General features: G+C 45.4%; 1 protein-coding gene across 10 annotated transcripts in view; it reads right to left on the bottom strand.

The window, feature by feature from the left end:
• Window positions 1–1,059: 1,059 nt before the first annotated feature.
• Window positions 1,060–14,603, bottom strand: part of ARHGEF1 (Rho guanine nucleotide exchange factor 1) — a 1,792,426-nt gene continuing 1,778,882 nt past the window's right edge. For all 10 annotated transcript variants that reach the window (XM_069640923.1, XM_069640913.1, XM_069640921.1 and 7 more), the window contains one exon: window positions 1,060–3,427. The gene's annotated coding sequence lies outside the window, so the exon portion shown is untranslated. The remainder of the gene's footprint in view (window positions 3,428–14,603) is intronic.

Genomic DNA, 14,603 nt, shown 5'->3' with positions numbered 1-14,603 from the left:
CTGCACCTCGGACAGTAACTTGGGTTGGGGGCATTATTCTGCAAAAATGACAGCTTCTTTGATATATAAGGCGTAATTGTTTGTGTAACATGGGACGCTGGAGGGCCCTAGTAGGAGAGAGGAAGGGCAGGTTGCACATTACTTGCACAAGAAGAGACATGTGCCGAGAAGATTTGGTAAGAGTGGTGGAGAAAAGGACTTCCAGAAGACTATTCTTATAAGAATTAAATCAATGATACATTATCAGGTAGTGGTCTTTTGAGATGCGTGGTTTCTCTGTTTTTTTTTAAATGCGCAATTATTAATTTTATGTACAAGTATAGAGAGAGAGTTTTGTGTACAAGTAGTTACGTAATTGAACTGCAAGTGGCATTAGGGTACGACAAAATCTTAGGGCTCTTCCTGATGTGCATCAGAGGAGATTCTGATCGAATTCATCGCGAATGACGCATTGGCACTCGAATGGGGCTATGCTGGAAGCCAGGTGGAGCGCAAAGTAGGAGCTGCCACACACACGCTCTTATCAATCAGGATAGTCCTTTAATAGAAACTATTTGCCTCAGAGATGCACCATTGATATACCTAGTTAAAGTTGGGGACAATCTCATAAAAACAGTCATATAATTGAAACGATTTCCAAAAGTAGAGACATGCTTGCAGGCTCTGGGTGGGCTCATAATTACACTGAGAATGACTTCCCTCCACAGACTGACCGAGGACCTGGCCACATACGTCATACATTCATTCACAGAGTAATAACATCCTGCTTAAAGTTTGAAGAATGTGCCAAGTGGAGCGTTCTACAAAATGACATACTCTTCAGAGGAAAGGAGGAAAACTGATCATGAGATGGTTTTCTTTGATTGGAGGGGGCATGCCACGATTGTGGCAAATAGTCTTACGAGAGAAAAGGCTATGGCAGGCTGGCAGGTCTGCACCATCACTGGAATGATCCCACCAAACATTTGGCCCTGTAGCATTCAGTCAGTCATTCAATGCACCACATTATCGACGTATAGTCCCCCACTGATCATATGAAGAATCTACAGGAATCGCAGGTGAGAAATCGGCTTGCTTTTATTGTGGCACTACCAAGCTACTTCCCACCATCACAAGCCTCCTTAAATGCCAACACCATCTCTCCCCAACACCTCCCTGCCCCCCGACCCCGCTACCACCTCGAAGTCTCCACCAAAGGCCAAGCAAGCAGGAAATCTCTCGCAGTAAATTCAGGGCAAGCGGAGAGGGGGATTGCAACCACCACTTTGGAAATATCATAACCACTGCAATCACCACTGAAAGAAGTGAAACAGAAAACGCATCCAAACTGGCAGAAACACAAAGACAAATCAGAAATAATTTATACACCTCGCCTATCCAACTTCAAAGAAAAATGGAAAGGAAACACATACATGCCTTTGTGACGTTTTGCGATATTGCAGCACTAAGTTATCTTTTTTTAACACAAGTGTTGAGGGGTTGGATGAATGGAAGCCTTTGTTTGTTTTTATTTTTGGTCCCAAATACCCTGAAGCGTAATAAAAAAATAATGGAATTGCTGGTTTTTCCCTTGCAAGAAAAACGTCCACCATTTTAGTGACAGAACTAAAACGTCTTGGGGAACAGTAGAGTAAAATAACAATATAGTACAGTGGCAACACTTGGAGGGAACGGGCAGCAAGAGGGACAGGAGTGGTTACAAGTGGTATTAGGGAACATCAGAGTCCTCTCGGTGTTCCAGTGAAGTCCAAAAGATTTGGAGCAACTTCTCAAATGCTGGGCCTTGAGGGTGGGAAGGGGGCAGGTGCAAGGATTCTTCTTGCAGGGAAATCATCATGCAGGATGGAAAGGAATACCTCTGAATCCGTTGAGATTCTACGGTTGTTGATATACCATGCTTTTCGTTTGGCGGCTGATAACCCATTCAAGTGTATGGCTTACTGTGGATGTGAACTGAGTGCAGGGCAGCCGACACCAGCCAAATGCAGGTGAGTTGAGAGGTATGAAAAGGCAGAGTCCTTAATACGCGCCTCCCAAATCTCTGCTGGCCAGTGTCAAAGGAAAGAAAGATCTTACTTAGACGCACAACAGGACATGCCACATGCTGTCGGCAATACTGAAATTGGTGAGTGGGAAAAGGATAAACGAGGCTGAGAAGGCATCTAAACCCCTCTAAGCAACAATGGTCAGCCTAAATGCTAAAAAATATATATTTATGGATAAAAACACACTCTGTGCAGGCGAGTCGCTCACGCTCCTATACAACTACGTTCCGTTTTATTCAAATATATAAAAAAATATCCTGGAATACACATATATATATATATATTTAAAAAAAATTTAAAAGCCAAGAGGCACTTGGGTGAAGTTTGGGATCACTACTGGATATTGAACTCGCATGGTGGGCATCAGCTTCCAAAAGGGCTGAATGCCTCATGTGGCAAAACACATCTGAATAGCACCGCCACCGTGAACAGTTGGTGATCGTGACCAGTTTTTCCTAAAGGTGTCTGGATCCACTATCCTTCGCAATTATGCAATTTATTGGCCATGCCAACAGAACTTTTACAACTGCTGAATTCAATTCATAAATGCAGAAAGTAAAAGATTAAAAGGCCGAAAAAAAGCACTCAAGTAAAAGGGGACTATCCAATAGGCCTCTCTCTTCAATGTTGGCGTTAAAGACATACATTTCTGGCTAGCCCTATATCTTTGGAATTTTCTTTTCTCCAGGGCCTGATGACACAAGAATCCCCTGAAAAATGGGCGGGGCAATGTGTTGGGGAATGTAAAGTAACTGTGGTAGCCATAACTAAATGCAACGTGATAACTCTTAAGAGAGGTTTGTCTGTTGAAGAAGACAGCAGTCTGTAGAATGCAGGAGATGCCAATTAGGACCATCTGCCTTGATGCAGTCACATCCTTCTCAACATTCCATCACCTCCCAGTCCCTTCTATCTACCAGAACATCCAGTGTACACGTTAGTTCCTCAGTAAAAGACCAGGATTTCCTGTTTTTCCCCCAGTGGCAGTCTTTCCGTGGGCCACGTATACATAACCCAAGAAAACAGGGTAACTAAACCCACGAGAAAACCCCCATAACACTATGTCAGTAATGGCCTCCCACCTGAAGCCATTGCACCCTTCACACAGTTTATTGCTTTTGTCCCCATGGCACTTGAAGTTCAGTCTTTAGGATGACATGATTAAAAGCACAAGTATCTGGCACTAATTAGTCAACAGCACAGAATGTTTTTTTGGGTCTGGCACCATAACAGTTTGCATGAAAGGACAGTAGGGATGGCGTTGCAGAGGATATTACGAGCAGTCATCCCCTCCAGTCTTGAGGTCCCTGCTATTGAATCTTGTGTGAAGCAAGCCGGGGTCCAGTGTGGCAGCTATTTCCTTGTCCTCTCTCACGAACAACCTGTTGGCAGTGAGACAATAGACATAAGTGATCGAGAAAACGCTTGCATTGCATTGTTCAATTTTATAAGCTGAAAGACTTTGCTGAATAACAAGCAGCGCTAAGTGAGCACAGAGATGCCCTCCTCTTCACACCACAGACTATGATCTGTAATCCCAGGCGTGGGCACACTCCAGAATATTCACTTGGTAAAGCCTCAGCACCTGGAGATAACTACAGTTATAATGCAGACAGTATAAATACCTATTAATATACATTAGGGCAGGGCTTTAATATGCACCTACCCGACTATAAAACAGGTTAGAAAGAGTTCTGGCCCTAAAAGGGCCATCTTTCCTGGCTTTTAAAGTACATAACATGAACTAAAAGGGTGTTAAACTAAACAGGAAAGATTGGAACAAAGCTAAAAAAGAGAATTAAATGTCTAGTTTCCCCTGCACTCCCATAAACCTTTAAAACTCGTAAACATTATAGAATCATTGGGGACCTCCATTTCCTTCAAGTTTGAAGTCATCCTTTGTTTGGGTTCATCTGTGTCTTCATTTGATGATCTGATGAACTTTACTTACCAGTTACCAGTAGTAGTCTTTTTGCAGCTTGTATCAGTTTGTTGTCTTGTGCACTAGAAAACCTATCCCTCCCATTTGATGAAGTAGCAAAACATTGTGTTTCATTTATGTGTTTCCCTTGATATATCCACACACCTCTGTGACAGATTTAAATTACCAAACCCTATGACCTCAGGAGCCAAGCTGATAAATTTAGAGAGTGTAGACTGGGGAGAGTGTGATCACCAGTCTCTTGAGTAGATACGGATGTGGAAGAATTGTCTATACCCATCTCAGCGGCGGAGTAGCTGCAGAGTAGCAGTCTCTGCAGTCATCTCCATACCTCTACATGGAGTGTTTCTTCTACTGCTGCTGTGCTAGTCTGTTTACTAGCTCCTTGCTGAGAGGGTTGGAACAGCCTTTAAAACCCAATTTCAGCTGCAGAGCGGCCGCAGAGAAGCTGCAGACTAGTAGACTCTGCAGTCATCTCCATACCTCTACACAGAGTGTTTCTTCTACTGCTGATGTGTTAGTCTGTTTAATAGCTCCTTGCTGAGAGGGTTGGACTGGCCTTTAAAACCCCATTTCAGCCGCGGAGTAGCTGCAGAGTAGCAGTCTCTGCAGTCTATGGCAGCGCGGGCAGATCAAGGTTAAAGCAACCAACGACCATGACTGTACTTTCGGAGGGAGAAGGACGCCGCCTTCGAAGTTCGAGGAAACCCAAAGGAGACACCATGGCCCAGCTCCCCTGCCAAGAGGCGGGGCCCTCCTGCTCACCGGACCCGCTGCCCGCAGAAGTTGGACCATCCTCTGATCAAATCCCAGTGGACGGTAACCCTGGCACCGCACCTCGGAGGAGGGTCTGTGACGGTCATACCAGGTAAGGAGGTTGGGGTGAGTGGGGAGGGTTGAAACCTGGGTTCTACCTCCCCGCCCCAGTGTCCGTCTCTGGGGAACAAGTTCGGAGGAGGCGTGTCTCCGCGGTGCTCACCTAACAATGTGGAGATGGCTGCGGGGGCGCCGTCTCCGCCTACGGAGAAACTCTGTCAGCCTCCTCACTTAATGGAGGTTCCCATCCAGATACATACATGCCCCCCCTCTAGTGGTCTTCGCGACCTCCCTTGTGAACGGGTCCGTGTGGCCCCTCCCACACCAGCCCACTTGGTGGCCGCTGAGGGGTGGGAAACTTCAGGGTGTCACTCCCCGGACATCCCACAGAACGAGAACGATTCCCACAGTCTGAAGAAACCAGCATATTCTTCGGCAAACCAGCGGATGCAAAAATTAAAAAAGGCGCCTGCTAGGAGAAAGAGATGCGCCCACCTCCGACAAAAGTCAGGGAAGAATGCACCTCCTACCATGACTATAAGATCTACCACCCTCCACACTAGCCTGAAAAAGACTCATAAGGGCTCAATGAAAGGAGAGGTTAGGAGCCTTTTGCCCGTACCTTCTTTAACCAGCTTTTTCCAAAATAAAAAAAAAAAGAAACAACCTGAACCAGAAGAACTCTCGGGCGCCGAATTGTGAGTGCAGTCACAGATCAAACCTCCCCCTCCAAGGCTTCTCCGGACCCTGTGTCACAAGCAGGCAGTTCAAGGCATGGCACGTCGCGAGTTATGGGGCCAAGCTCTACACTCTCCCTCAGTCAGGTGGCACTTTGGGTCACCCTGCCCCCCACTAAAACCTGTGGCTCAGCCTTCTAAACCCGTCCTGTTGGTGGAAAAGGAAAGCGGGACTTTACCTTAACCAGGCACGAAGTCTCGGGCTCTGGATACGGACTATTCCTGCCCTGCTAAAATTGCAGATTCTGTTCTCCAGACTTCCATTCTTCCGGCGATCAAGGCCAGACCGTCATCATCTCCGACCCCAGTGGCCTCCAGTCTGGACGCAGAGGTGTTCTCAAAACAGGCAGCGAGGGGGGGGCGGTAGGTGAAGCTGAAAGGCCACTCCTGCAATCACCCCCAACTCCAGTAAACTCAAAGGGGCAGAGCAATTGCCCGCCTGTACTGGATACGGGCACGGGGAAAGGCCCCGTTGCCGCACAGTCAGGAACTGATCACAGGCCTTCGCATCAACCAGACCACCTTCCTTTAACAGCTGGAAAGAGTACTAGCCCGAACTCCGCAAAAAACGACCCTGAGGCCACCAATGGTATGTTGGGACTGGGATTGCCCCAGGCCCTGGAAACACCTCGGCCCTCCCGCCCTCACTTAACTCCTCCCAGGAATCGATGTTTGAGTGAACTTCCATCCAGCACTCCCAAGGACTCACTAGGAAAAAAATATGACCTTTTGTCTGTAATATCAGCTGTGACTTTTATCCTTGCCCCCTTTTGTAAACTGTACGAGTCCATCAACGACTCCTTGAAAGACCATACATCTATTTCAGCTATGATGAACAGTAGACTGATCTTCCTTGAAGGTTACATCAATGCTCTGAACAACCGAGCAGAAAAAGGGGGCCCGGCCGCACATACTCCACCTAAAGTCCGCCATCAGACAACTACAGTGGACCTTTTGACTCCCCTTCATACAAAGCCTGTAACAACTGCGGAAACAGGTACACAGACCCTTCCGCCTCCGGTGGCCTGTCAATTAGACGACAATTCTATCAAAGGGAAAAAAAGCTTTAAAGGCTCTGTGACCACAAAAAATAAAGAACCAGCCCGATGGCGGCTGTTGAAATGGCGCAATTAATAACAATGTGATTTTCATCTCTTCTGCTCTGCTAGAGACTGGCGGGACCAATGCGCCCTTCAAAGACTCTACAAAGATATTGCTATCTTTGAGGCCTCGAAGCAAAAGGACTCTACAGCTACTACACAGCCCTCATCACCAGCTGAGGTCCACTTAAACAGAGAGAGGGGGCCAAGAATCTGGATACCGCCCTCAAAATCGTCAGAAAAAGGCCTAGGAGGAGCACATAGTGCAAAAAACGGTGAGATGACCAACCAAGGGGGCAAAGGCGAGGGAACCCGAAAGGGACCTCTTTCCCCAAAACTGCCGGAGGCATCTGACGTAGATGACGACTTAATCAACCTAAGTGTATATCCGGACTCTGAGGTTGAAGAGGAAGATCCCCAACAAGGGCCCTCGGCGGAGACCTACCTCTAGCCATAAAAGCATATATCTTCTGCAAGAACATAGACCAAACGTTCGTTCAAGTGGGAACAACTGCTTGACAATAAGAAATACATCGTCTTAAACCAAGGTTTTGTGCAACTTATTCCAATGTATTCCTAACTTGCGGCTGTTGAGAACGGACGATATCAAACTGGTTGAGCCAGTCCACAAAGGCTCTAAGGCTACTGCATATCTACATATAACATCGTCCTTGGTAAAGACCATGATTGCTGATGCAGCTGAAAACTTTATGAAACTGGGCTTTGATCTTTTTGAACTGGTTGAAAATGGTCCGCCTCTATCTTCGGCGGTGCTGGATGGAGATGTTGGGTATAGATCCTCTAAATATCCCGTCAACCTTGAGTCCATCCATCACAAGCTACGGTCACAAAAAAGTAACGAAGCAACAAAAAGTCTGAGGGACCAACAAACGACCTTCGAGGCAAACAAGCGTCCAGCTTCTCGCCTCCAAATCAAAACAATAAGAACGAAAAGGTACTGGAGAATTCCAACTATAAAGGACCCGTTGGGAATAGGACGATTCCCACATGGCCCACTGGACAAAATTCGGCGCACCATCTCACAAGTCCCGAAAGTTGATAAAATCAACCATCAACAGAATTTGAAGCAAGCCCCCCTTTCACAACTTTGGTCCTGGCTTCCCAAAGCAACTAATAGGAAGAAATAGCAATGCGATCAGACCTCAACTTAAGCCTATAACTACACAACCAACTCCATTGAAAGAGGTGTTGAATTTGGGGTCCTGGAACACATGGGGCTTCCACCACCTGACTAAGGAAGGCGGGTTAAACCTGGGACTCTTCGACATACTGTGTATACAGGAACCTTGGATGATGTCAAAACCGGTGATGGATGGCTATGACATAGCCTTTATTGAAGCAAAAAAGGGGTCCAGGGACGCCCGTTTGCAGGTATAATTACTGCAATTCGCTCAGGTAGTGGGCTGCACCTTCAGACAACGCTGACCGCAAACCCGTATCTACTTGTCACATTACTGCGTTGGGACCAATTTACGAGTCCAAATGCAACGATCGCATCAACCTGGCTGATCATCATGAATACCTACTGGAATCCTCTAGCTTTGGGCGATAAGACCTTCCTTCTGATGATCGAACAGGCTATTGATTAAGCATTTATGGAACATCGGGTTGCAAATGTCATATGTGGCGGCCTAAATGTCACCTGTTGCCCTCAAGACGATAAATCAGCAAGGTGGTCTCCCTCAACGCATAGAGAAGAGAGAGGAAAAAAGTGGTCAGAACTTTTATCTTTAAAAGACCTCTTAAACACAGGAGACCTATTCCCGAGGCTAAATCGGGCCCCCACATGGGAAAGAGATAGTTCACATGCAGACATCGACCACATCTTTCTAACAAGACCTCTAGTTTCTCATGCAGCCTCATTTGAGGTGTTAAAGTCAACCGCCAGTGATCACAACCTCCTGGCTTTCACGTGGAAATCGCGTGTAGTACCGAAACTTCAAATGCTAAACCAAGTTGAGTGCAACCCACAAAGAAATCTCCTTAAACTGACCATTAGAACAATAAAGGAAATAACAACAAACTATCTAAAGGGGTCTGAGGCCTTACATCCAAACAACGCTCCAGTAGCGCCGGACTATCAGCCACTTTTGATCCTGTACGAATTCACAGCTAAAAAAGCTAAAACATCTGTGAATTCTCGTAACCACGAATACTGCAGGAACTTGGTAATGAAACGACGAGAGCTTAGGAAACAAAAACGTTTGGTCTTGAAAAACCCGACAACAGCTAACCTGGAACGGTTACATACAGTGGTAAAGTCCTACAAATCCTGGGTAAAAAAACTATCGCCTAAACCTCTATCAACGGGATGCTGAAGAAATGCTGAGAAACGTGAGTGGCCATAACCCTCGAGAATTCTGGGCCTTACTCAGAGCTGCTGACCCGGGGGTGGAGGTCGCCCCTACAAATAACATCAGCGAGGAGACCTGGATGAAGTTTTTCCAAACACTATTTCAGCAAACCTCACCACTCTCAACTGTAGAAGAAAAAATGAAAGTGGAAAAATGGGCCGATATGAGTAACTAAGAGGATATAGTAGATGTTATGCGCAGATTGAAATTATCTAGAGCCCCGGGCCCGGACGGCATTACCAACAGCGACCTCAAACAGTTCCCTGAGGAATGGGCAATGTTCATCAGCGCTATCTTTAAAAGATGTTCGGAATCAAAATCTATTCCATCTTCCTGGACCTCTTCCATCGTGGTCCCGATATTTAAAAAGGGATGTAAAGAGGAGCCAAACAATTACCGTCCCATCGCATTACTTGACAGGATCGGCAAGGTCTTTGGAGCCCTTCTTCTAAAATGTTTCCAGACATGGGCAAAGAACGCCCCCTGTGCAGACCCCTTTCAAACAGGGTTTACCAAGAACATTTGGACAACGGCGAATATCATGTTCCTGAGCGCACTGAAGAGCAAGATCATTGAAGGGGCACCTCGAGTCTTTGTGGCTTTCATTGACCTGGCTCAAGCATTTGACCAGGTCAATAGAGAGACTCTATGGAAGAAACTAAGTGTCTGGAAATGCCCTGTGGACATCCTCCAGCCCATTCGAGCCCTCCATGAAAACACTAGACAGAGTAAGATTAAACCAAGCGGGCTGGCTATCTGATGAAATACCGGTTGAAAGAGGAGTTAAACCGGGTTGCCCTCTTGCTCCGGCCCTCTTCATTGCATACATGGGCGACTTCAAGAATTCAGAGTCTGCTATAAAATCATTTCCGCCCACCATGTGGGCGACAAAAACTATGCGTCTGTTGTACGCACACGATTTGATATTAATGGACAACACGCCAATTGGCCTCCAGCGTCAGCTTGATAACCTGGCTTCCAACATACAGAGAAATTACTTACAAATCAACATCGCAAAAACAAAAATGTTGATCCTGGAAAAATCCCCAAAAAGACAGGAAAAGCTGCACTGGTTCCTTGAAGTCACGGAACTCGAAAAGGTCAACAATTTTGAATATCTTGGCGTGACATTTGACTCCTCCAGAACAAACGCAGTGATGCAACAAACACTCCTGGGTAAAACCAGAAAGCTGTCTGCCCAAGCTAGAGCTCTGGACAATACATACGGCCGTTTCTCCTTACTCCCCATGATCAGATTCTATCGATCTAAGGTGGTGCCGTCCTTAACTTACGCCATGGAAGCTATGCCCCAAACACAGAGAAAGCTATGGATTAGGCTGGAAGGCTACTTTTGGCGATCAGTGTTGGGTCTCGCCAAAACAACATCAATGGTGCTACTCAGACAGGAACTAGGTCCTTTATCCCTTGAAGCGCACATCGAAAGAAACAGCATGATGCTCTATAGGAAAACCCTTCTCCCAAACTGTCCAAATATCTTGAATATGAACAGAACAGAAAACATGGGAAAAAGATTGCAAAGCGAAGCTAGAAGAAATGCAAATACCTGAAGTCGATCCCATGAAAATAAAAATAAAAATGGAGGAACTCGATTGGATAAAGAACCTGGATGCTGCCGCTGATTTAAAATCAACAGCTCATCTACCTCCACAGTCGAGGAAACTAAACTGCGTCCCGAATTATCTGGCAAAATTCCCTAATAAGTCAGTAAGGAACATCTTTATGAGAGCTCGTTTAAATCTTCTCGAAACCAACAAGATCTTGCCTGTAAGAGGTCTAGCAAATTCAAACAAATGCTGCTTGTGCGCACACGAAGACCAGATTGAGACAATACGGCATTTACTTCTAAACTGCCCTGGAACCAAGAAGTATAGAACAAAATGCATCCGACGTCTTCCTACACTCAAGAAGAACCGGTGTGGTGGTAAAGATTAATAGCGGGCGAAAGAACTACTTGGACAATTGCTACCGCGCAGCTACTGAAACAAATTCTTGGGTCGCTAAACCAGTAAGCTCAATGGGACTTGCCGCTTAGGTATGGAAAATGCCAGAACTCCGACTTGAACGTCTCAATAGGCATTACAACTCCAAATAGGAACCACTTTTTTATTTTTTAATTTGTTACAACGGTATACTGCTACGTGCCTTTCTCTTCTTCTTTTCCTCTCTTGTAAAAATCAATAGTTTGATTCAAATCAAGTAAATAAAAAAAATTATAAAATAAACAATAACCATCTCATATCGGTCTGGCACATTTCGGTGTGATTAGTAAAAGTATGAGCTGTTATTCCTGCATTTTTGGTAACACTTTGTGCATCAGTGGTGGTGATGGAAAAACATGTATGCAAGTGTCCCTGAGCAGCTGCAGTGCCAAGAGACCATCGTATTAACATTCAGCGTTGTATCCCATGGCAAATTGATCTAGGACTTGCATGCTCCACTTGTGAAAGATGCCCTTGCAATTTTTGGCATCTATCTCCCAATTATGGTCCTGACTCAGTTCTCTGCTGAATATCAGCTAGGCATTTTGGTGCTCATGGTAGGTGCTGTAACTTTAGTTTTTTTCTTTTCTACACACCAATGCAAAAATGCTGCAATATTTCTGACATGTTCAGGGACTGCACCCTCCCTGATAATTGATGTAAAAGCATTGCGGTTGTCTCATCTGTATTGAGTAGTACATTTTTCCCTTTATCTACTTGTGGAAAATTCAAAGTGCTAACTGTATGACCCTCATCTCTAAAACATTTCTATGTAGTGTTTTCTCTTCCTGTGTTCAAATACACTGTATTTGTAGGGATTGGAGGTGTGCTCCCATATCGGTAGCAAGGCATCTGTCGCTATGGTCACTTGAGGCTTGTGAGGCAGCAAAAGCGCAACCCTTTAATAGACTTAGCAACTTAAAAATCTTGTGGAACAATCACACTCTCCCAATCCCTTTATGTTTCTGACCACTGAGACACTCTTCCATGGGTCTCATATATAGTTGTCCATGTGGCACTAAATTAATGCATGATACCATCAGACGAAATAGTTTCATTACAGAGTCGGAGACTTGATTTAATAATGTGTCAAGTGTATTTATTAGTGTATCCAACACGTGTTTCGACCCTCGGGGGTCTTGCTCAAGGCAGGGTAAGATAGTGTGTAGGTCCTGGTAGTAGTTCGGGGGAGAAGCCCAATGCACGTTTAGTGGGTAATCCGTAGAGTTAATGCAAAGACAAAGAAGGCTTGGTGGGTGCCGGTAGGAAACCCTGACAGCCGCACTGTGTTCAGTCTGGGCCCCTCCCCCGAACTACTACCAGGACCTACACACTATCTTACCCCACCTTGAAAAAGACTCCTGAAGTTCCAAACATGTGTCGGATACACTAATAAATACACTTGACACATTAAATCAAGTCTCTGATGCATCAATAAAAATTAGAATCTGATCTAAACACTCTGAAGTTCCTAGCTCGATTGTGCAGGGTCTCCAACCTTTCTTCTACGTCTACGTTCCACTGTCATATGAGACAACAGCACACACGGCAGGCTACGCTCAAAATCATTAATCAGACGCAGTAGTCCCACCGCTCTAGTGCTCCCAACGCATACTAGTTTCATTACAGTCCTTGCCGTCAGATATGTATGTCTGGAAAAGGCAACATATTGCCAGAAAAGGCTGTAATCTCTAGTAGGACAGAAGCCAGTACCATTTTGCAAATTAACATGACCCTCAGAAATGCCTTAGTATAATGCTCATCTTTCACCACATTGATAGTGAAGCCTAAGTGCTTGAGTAATTGCGCAGTGGTGTTTGTGTGCGTGTTGCACCAACTGGAATGCCTGTTTTTAAGTCAGTCAGCTATGTATTTATGCACTTTTACAGCTCGTCTGTGTGGATGTGCTGCAGCCATCAAAAGCACCTTTGTGAACAGTGTTGGGCCCGATGTTATTTCAAAGAGTAATAACTTTAACTGATAGTGACAAGCACCACCTTGAACTTTAGGGACGTTGTGCTTCTGATGCATTGAAATATGGAAGCAGGCCTGTTTTATGTCCATCATGGGCACATATGGCTTTCTGAGGTGGTGTCATTCTGAATATTATGAGTTATCACACACATTACATGTTTTACAGTCTAAGATCAATTATAGCTATCATTCTTTCTTTGGCATAAGGCAGCACATTTTAATATATATGGGATACACCACATACCGTAATCGTATTTCTGATGCTTGTATATGCTTAGATTCACATGCTGTGCATAGGCCGACATGTAGTGGAAGCTGCGGAGTATTCGTTTGTTTTTCAAAACTCGAAAATGGGCGTCGACATAGGGCGTGCCAGTAATACTATCGCTAGTGTGACGTCCACTGTATCCATGATCCCTCACGCGTGTAGGACCCTCAGATTGTATATTTTCTGACATGAGGTAGCATGAGGAGTAGCGTGAGTACAGATTTATCCAAGCAGATAGATAGATAAGACTACAAGCATCCATGTGCCTTCTCTCAGAGGGGAGCAAGGGCGGGCGCATGTGAATCTAAGCAGATACAAGCATCAGAAATACGATTACGGTGAGTAATGTATCCCTTCTGAGGCTTGTGGAATCTGCTTAGATCACATGCTGTGCATAGATTAGCGAGCAGTGTTAGAAGAAGGAGGTGGGATGTGAGTAGGGTCATGAGCGAACAGATGTCTTAGAACCGCTTGTACCACTTGAGTATCTGTCTTTGAATGAGTGTAAATGCAGTAGTGCTGAAAATAGAGCTCCATGTAGCTGCTTTGCAAATGGTGTCAAGGGGTACATTTGCAATGAAATCCAGAGTGGCCCCAGTGCCTCTTGTAGAGTGGGCTCTTGGCGTAAAAATGCAGAGTTTTTTCAGAAAGGGAGTAACGCAGCTGGATACATTTGACTATCCATTTCGAGATGGCACCTTTAGAGACGCGATCTCCCACTCTGCCTGTAGCTACGGAGACGAACAGTTGGTCTGTCTTTCTAAGCGGTCTGGTCTTGTCAACATAGTAGAGGACCGCTCTTCGCACATCTAGTGTGTGTAGTTTCACCTCAGCAGAGCTTTTGGGTTCTTGGAAGAAGGCTGGTAGCTCAATGGACTGGTTAACATGGAATTTGTAAATGAACTTAGGTGAGAAACTAGGGTGAGTTCGTAGAACCAGTTTATCCTTATGAACAGTAAAGAAAGGATCCTGCACTGACAGAGCCTGAATTTCACTGACCCTCCTTATGGATGTAATGGCTACTAAGAAGGCAGTTTTATAGGTCAGGTGTTTGAGACTGGCTTTATGAGTGGGTTCAAAGGGGGGGCCCATGAGTTTAGCAAGCACCACATTAAGGTCCCATCCTGGTGGTGGGTTTGAAATTGGAGGGTGGAGTCTCTTTACCCCTTGCATGAAGGCTTTAACCACTGGTACTTTCCACCACAACACCTTGTTATGGGAGGTGGTGTAGGCTGACAGCACCGCCAGGTGTACCTTAAGTGAATTGAATAACAACCCTGCGTCTAGCAGGTGGAGCATGTAGGTGACAATATTGGAAGGAGTGCAATCAATGGGTTGATTTGCTT

This window comes from Ambystoma mexicanum, chromosome 1q (genome assembly GCF_040938575.1).
Source record: "Ambystoma mexicanum isolate Mex_15411 chromosome 1q, UKY_AmexF1_1, whole genome shotgun sequence".
NCBI classification, from domain to species: Eukaryota; Metazoa; Chordata; class Amphibia; order Caudata; family Ambystomatidae; genus Ambystoma; species Ambystoma mexicanum.
This window is presented reverse-complemented; position numbering and strand designations above follow the sequence as displayed.